This window comes from Asterias amurensis, chromosome 8 (assembly GCF_032118995.1).
Source record: "Asterias amurensis chromosome 8, ASM3211899v1".
NCBI classification, from domain to species: domain Eukaryota; kingdom Metazoa; phylum Echinodermata; class Asteroidea; order Forcipulatida; family Asteriidae; genus Asterias; species Asterias amurensis.
Genome location: NC_092655.1, coordinates 20,399,481 through 20,406,710, shown reverse-complemented (window position 1 = coordinate 20,406,710; position 7,230 = coordinate 20,399,481). Strand labels below are relative to the sequence as shown.

Here is a 7,230-nt window from a genome sequence, read left to right as displayed (position 1 = left end):
TACGCAGGCCACGGCTGCCATTGCCCTCGTCTTGGCCTTGGTGCCCCTTCAAAAGTTTCCCATAGACTTTAAAGGCAGTGGACACAAATTACTCAAAATAATTATTAGCATAAAACCTTTCTCAGTGACGAGTAATTGGGAGAGGTTGATGGTATAAAACATTGTGAGAAACGGCTCCCTCCGAAGTGCCATAGTTTTCGAGAAAGAAGTAATTTTCAACAAACTTGATTTCGAGACCTCATTCGAAACAGGAAAGTATGAACCGGGCTCAATGGTGCTTAGGGACACGGAACAAGTCCAAGTCAGAGTCCACAAGAAATGGACTTTTTGAGACTGGACCTTAGTCTACCAGCACTGGCCTGCATTACAGGTTAAGCTAAGTCACAAACAAATGTAAAATCCAAATCAAAAGTCTTTTTCAAACAACAAAATAATATTTATTTTGCTCAACTATTATATCATTCATTTCATACACTCTGGGGATACTTTTTAATTAAAATCTGTGAACAGCCAGTGTTCAAATCTTGAAATCATTTGAACAAAGTTTAATCAAGATTTACTTTAATGAATGCAATCAGTTTTCACTTTGTGCATAGACACCGCAAAGTCTAAAAACTTAATTCAAAACTCAAACATTGTTCCTGCTCACACAATATAAAAAAAAAAAATATTGCAGTTACATAAGGTCAGTTCCGTGTCTGAATAAAGATTGTACAATTTACGAATTGCCTAGAATTGTTTATACTGATGATGAAATGATGTTTTCATACTTTATTTTTTTAAATTCTTGTATGTCGTTCTTGGAAATATCTAAATTAACACGTCAAATTAAATAACAGCAATCAATTGGTAATACATATCACAGTCTATAGCTCAGAACAAATGAACATTTTGACAGCTTTAAGAACGATATTGTGTAAGCTTCACTGAAACCAGATAAAAAGAAGCTGTGTGTTTTATATGTGGGAAACCGGTAGTTTAAATATACTGCATGCATATATCCACTAGTCAAAGCTGATGAGATTGTGTTGGCAAACTTATCGCCTTCATATCTGCTAAGCTGAAAGATGCCTTGCTGAGCTGAAAACATGAGCCAGGTCGGCCAGTCATTGGGAGAACCTCTATTTCTGCTTAGCAGGATAACTGAATCTGGATGGGTGCAACTCGACTGCTGAGATCAGTGATAGCTAGCTGCTTGAGAGGAGACTATCTGGTGTGGTGATATGGAGGTAGAGGAGACTAAGACAATGGTGCTGCAGCCGCTACTAGAGCCTTCTTTTTAGCCATCCTCCGGCGTACATACCAGATGGAAAAGAACGTAATGCCATACACTGCATACACACACTGAAAAAAAAACACACGTAAGATATATTAATAGGAAGAACTGTGCAGTATTACACAATGAAGATAGAATTTAATCATGGCTTTTTACAGTGACACTTGTGTCCTTAAACAAGACACTTTTAAACCATTGCTTCCTCCTTCGGATGGGACATGAAGCCGTTTGTCCCATGTGTTGTTTAACGCATGAAAAAGATCCCAGTGCACTTATCATAAAGAGAAGGGGTTCGCCCCGGGTAGCACCTTGTAAACAATTATAAGGTGCTACAAAATTGGGTCTCATAACTTCAATAACCCATCTTTCTGTATAATGTGAATACTAAGCGCCTTGAGTACCTTGTTTGGTAGATATGTGCGCTATATAAGACTGCGGTATCATTATTTTATAGCGCTCATATACATCACTCTGTGACACTCAAGGGGCTTCAACATTCAGTATTTTCCGTCAAGGTATGTGGGGCTACATTCAGTATGAGACCTACTCCTTTATAACATCATGTAATGTCTACAACGTGCTGTGGTGCAGTGGACCGGAGCGAACCCCTTCTTTTTTTTTGATAAGTGCACTGGGTTCTTTTAGATGCGTTAACACATCACATGGAACCAATGGCTTTACATTCCGTCTGAAGGCTAAATCAATCATGTCTTGCTTAGGGAGACAGGTGTGACGACTAGACTTGATCCACACTCTGCTGAACAGAAACACTAGAGCTTGAGTCTGGTGCTCTTTTACCGGGGGTCTAGTTGGTGAGACATTTCAAGACACTGCTCTTAAATTGCAAAGGTTGTGGGTTCGAATCCCACCAAAGTTAATATGCCTACGATATTTTTCACAGAACTCGGGAATGTACTGAGAATACAGTATACAATTGTTGCACGCTGTGACGGGGTCCATGGCGTTTTGTACACCTGAGGGATGGCACCCGAGGCGAAGCCGAGGGTGCCAATTTTCACCCAAAGGGTGTACAAAACTAATGGACCCCAATCACAGCGTGCAACAATTGTTTTGTCATACCTTGGTAACATTAACATTCCTCTTCTCAGTTGTTATCTTCAAACAATATTACGGCGGAGTATTTATTGTTTAATAAGCAGCAAACAAGAAACAATTCCTTAGGCCCCAGTGTTCCCTCGAACCTGCAGCTGTTTTGTACACAGCGCTGGAAATCGACCAACACTGGGAACGATCAAGGTGTGGTGGCCCATGAGCCATTTAACATGCGTTTTTGTTGCACGTCACGTGATTGGTTCTGACCAATCAAACTTCACAGTTTATTACCGAGGTATAACAATGCTAACTGCTAACACACATCAGTGCAAGGGTAAAACCCAAATTAACAAACAGGCAGTCAAATTAGAAAATAGAACTGTAATTGTGATGCAAAGTTATTTGCAAATGTGGAGTCTTCCATTTCCTCTGTCTCAACTCCCAAGTATTATAGTTAAAATCGTTTCTCTGGAGAATTGTTAAAGCCTGGAAGTGGGCAGGGCCATTTTCATCCTGTAAAAGGAACTTCCACTTGAAATCTTAAAGGCAGTGGATACTATTGGTAATTACTCAAAATAATTATTAGCGTAAAACCTTTCTTGGTTACAAGTAATGGGGAGAGGTTGATGGTATAAAACATTGTGAGAAATGGCTCCCTCTGAAGTGCCATAGTTTTTGAGAAAGAAGTAATTTCCAAAAATTTGATATCGAGACCTCAAGTTTAGAACTTGAGGTCTCGAAAAACGCACACAAACGCACACAACTTCGTGTGACAAGGGTATTTTTTTCCCAATATTATCTCGCAAGTTCGATGACCGGTTGAGCTCAAATTTTCACAGGTTTGTTATTTTATGCATATGTTGAGATACACCAACTGTGAAGACTAGTCTTTGACAATTACCAATAGTGTCCACTGCCTTTAAGGGAAATGTTCAACGGGGCACCAAGCATAACACCACGGCCTCCATCACCTTCATGTAATTACAGGCCTGTTGTTACTGGTCCAAAACAAAACCAGTGAGCTTGAGCCTTGACAGTGGTCGAAAAATTAAGTGTATTTCCATGGTAGTCAGCAGGGCTAGTGACCAATAATTTTTAGTAGCCCTGATTAGATTTTGGTAGCCCTAAAGACACATTATGTCTCGCGTCACAGCTCAAACTTTACAACACACCAATAACATAGTTCTTTATTGTTTGTGATGATGATTTTTGCATTATTTTTCAACTAGCCCGTCGGGCTATCAAACTGGAAAAATCAGTAGCCCGGCTGTAAATCTGGTAGTCCCGGGCTAGCGGGCTAGTGGCAATCTCGACCCCTGCTTGATAAATTATCAAATCTTTTGATTGTTCAGAACAAATGCATTGAAAATGTTATTTATGTCTTTTTCTTACGTTTCTTTTCCCGAAGACTGTGTCTGAATTAAAATATTTCTTGAAGCCTACATAGTGAGCGAAGGCAGACTCGTCAACTGGTGCTCCTCCTCCCATGATGCTCTCTGGATATAAATAAAAACAAACATATGTAGGCAGGACTTTAGTTTTAAAGTCACCTGGAAATAGAAGTGTTTTCTTCCAAACATAAGAGTATATGCTTATGAACAACATAACAATTTTTTTACTAATTGGGGGGGGGGGGGTTCAGACTTCGGCACCTTGCAAACTCCGCACCTTGCACACTTTTTGCTTTTTAAAAGAGGGTGATTTGCCAATTGGCGACCGCCGGGACAGTTCGGCACCTTGCAAACTCGGAACCTGCAAATGTGATGGTTGCGATAACGTGCCGACGGCGTAGCCGTAGGGCTACGAATCATCCGCAATCTGTGCAGGGCGAAATGGTAACAACGTACAATTTCGACAGCTAGTCAACAGATTTGCTCAATTTTTACCACTTTTGAAAATCGTGACACAAATTCTATGAACACGACCTTAATCCTCAATATCTACTCAATAAATATATAACATTGAAAACACCATTGAGAAAATATTTTGAAAAAAAGTACAAAAACTTACCAGATCCCGTAGCGAAACAGTCACAAATATCCCAGGTTAATATGTCGCACGCCCATTTTGTGACTTCCCGATATGTTCAACGCTTTATTTGTTGGTCACCAAGCGCTGAACCGCAGGTACCAGCCAATTGAATTGACGACCTGCCAAGCCGCAGCCGAGTTAGACTAAACCATTCTGTAAAAGGGGTGATATATGGCAGTGCGGCAGTGCGTGTGCGCTCTCTGTTTACTATGCCCACTTTCACTCATAATACGCGCACGCAATGCCGCACTGAAACAACCCCATTGTAACACCCCTTTTACAGAATGGTTTAGTCCTACTCGGCCGCGGCTCGGCAGGTCGTCAATTCAATTGGCTGGTACCTGTGGTTCAGCGCTTGGTGACCAACAAATAAAGCGTTGAACATATCGAGAAGTCACAAAATGGCGATGCGACAGGTTCAAAATAGAACCTGGGAAATTTGTGACTGTGTCGCTCTGGGATCTGGTAAGTTTTTGTCCTTTTTTTCTCAAAATATTTTCTCAATTGTGTTTTTGATTGTTGTTATTCATATAAGACATTGAGGATCAAGTTTGTGTTCCTATAATTTTGTTGTCATGGTTTTTGAAAGTGGTAAAAATTGAGCAAATCTGTTGACTAAACTATTTCTCCTTTTTCACTCGAATAAGCTTCGTAACCCTCCGTCTCTGCCGTCGGCAGGAGGGTTACGTTATCGCCGTAACGGGTCAACTCGTACCCAAGTCAACTCGTACCAAGTCAACTCGTACCCAAAATATTGTACCCAAGTCAACTCGTACACAAAATATTGTACCCAAGTCAACTTGTACCCAAGTCAACTCGTACCCAGGTCAACTCGTACCCAAGTCAACTCGTACCGTATAACATACATTGTATGCAGAAGAGAATTTCTGTGTGGCGTGATTTTATAAGCGATAGAAAATAAAAATGATGTTTGCTATACTCACTTTTATTGATAATAATACCTTCTCACAAATTTCGTTTTTAATAATGTTAGATGTTCATCTCGTTTCTGCTTTTTTCGCGAGGACATTCATTCAGATCCACGTTGTTTCCTTTTAGTTTTAAATGTTTTACCATAATATTCTTCAAATCTCTTAAACAGTTCCTCTCTTTTATGCTTAAAAACAAACTATTTTCAATGAAAAATATGATGTATAAAATGCAAACGTTCATATTTCCCTGGGTGTTTTTCTTGTTAAAGGGTTCCCAAAAGAACATGGTAAATTCATTCAGTTCGTTCATTTACGTATGTTCTGATGGTCGTTTTCAATTAAAAAAAATCAATTAAAAAATATATTGTTTCAATACTTTTTTCACCCCAAAACAAATTTGCATATGTGGGTTTGCGCACAGCGTACCAGTATGTACACGGCTGTGCGCAAAAAGTGTACATTCTGGTACCCTATGCGAGCTTCGTGGTTCCGTGTATGTTTTGTACACAAATCACGGATCGTACCCGCCCTCTCGTGACGCATTCTCGAAAAATGAGGTCGGGTAATTTTCAAAATTGTTGGCAGAGGAGTAACACGTACAGTAGATAGGGACTCCGAAATTACGGTAAGAATTTATCATTTTTAACAATTTTTGAGATTGCGGAGTGGATTCTCTGGTTGCGCCCTTGCACATTGATATATCAAAGGACACATAGAGCCTAATTTTGGTGAGATTAAAAAAAAAGAAGAAAAGAGATTTCTGATTCAAAAATTCATTGAACCATGGGTCGTTAAACGGGTGAGAGATAGAAACTTATGAGGTTATGGGAGACGATAGCCGGACGAAACCGAAATAGTTCTAGGAGTATCACAGGGGAGCCTTTTAGTTTCTAGAAGTAACGCTGGTTGACTGCACACCCAGTGTTTCAGTGCGTGCAGTCTCCTCAGTAATTCCATAGATTACAAGTTTGATCGATAAAAATTAAGCCATGTTGATGTTATGATGTTGTTTTTCTGTGGTATTTTTTATATTTTTCATCAAGATTTCTGGCAGTTTTGGTTGTGAAAATAATTAGCCCCCAACTGGGTGCCGAGTTCCAGTTTGCTTCAATTTTCAATTCAACTGAACTGGGTGCCGAGTTTGTATTTATATGTGCATGTGCCGAGTTTGTGGGTGCCGAGTTTGCAAGGTGTTGAGATTATGGATGCCGAGTTTGCAAGGTGTCGAGTTTGCAAGGTGTCGAGTTTGCAAGGTGCCGAGTTTGCAAGGTGCCGAAGTGGTGCCGAAGTGGTGAAAAGTGACCGCGACACCCAAAAACAGAACGAACGAAAAGGCCGGCCGGCCCAGCACCCATATGAAAACTTTTCCAAAATTACTGTATAAAAGGTAAAACTGAAATAAAGTTACTTAACATGGTGATAGAGCAACATCTTATACATACGCTATTCACATATTAACACAACATAAAGTATAATTCATACCTTAAATTTGGTTTTTCGTGTCCGATAATTTTTGGACGACCGGTCGCTTGTGTAAAGGAAGTATGGCACCGCGCATACTGTTGAATAAAAATAATGATTTAATGAAAAACTTTTGAACCAGACTATAAATAACTGGTACTTGGTTTTGTGATCGCATAGCGAGGGAGAAACCAGCTAAATCGGGTGAGCAAATTTTTACGGAGTCTTCTTTCGCACATCTTCTACTTCTACTTTTGGTTCTTTAACCAATATTTCTCAAAATTTCCACCAGATTTTTAAAAATTTTACATACAGGGTGCTGTTGAATTGTTATCTGATTTTTGGCACGCGTGTTCTGCCATGTATAGCTCCTTGCTCATCTAATTAGTAGAATAATATTTTTAAGTGTTGGCATAGTTATAGCATCACTCAGCAAGGCCTACGTCATGATCACATTAAATTTTAGATGGTCCCAAA

The 7,230-nt window shown here is 39.7% G+C and overlaps 1 long non-coding RNA gene across 1 annotated transcript; it reads right to left on the bottom strand.

Annotated features, from left to right (window-relative positions):
• Positions 1 to 660: 660 nt before the first annotated feature.
• LOC139940553 (uncharacterized) lies at positions 661 to 6,857 on the bottom strand. Its single transcript, XR_011786465.1, has 3 exons — positions 6,775 to 6,857; positions 3,722 to 3,825; positions 661 to 1,344 (listed from the first exon to the last, which is right to left on the bottom strand). It is a non-coding gene; the product is annotated as an uncharacterized lncRNA (long non-coding RNA).
• Between the last annotated feature and the right edge of the window lie 373 nt (positions 6,858 to 7,230).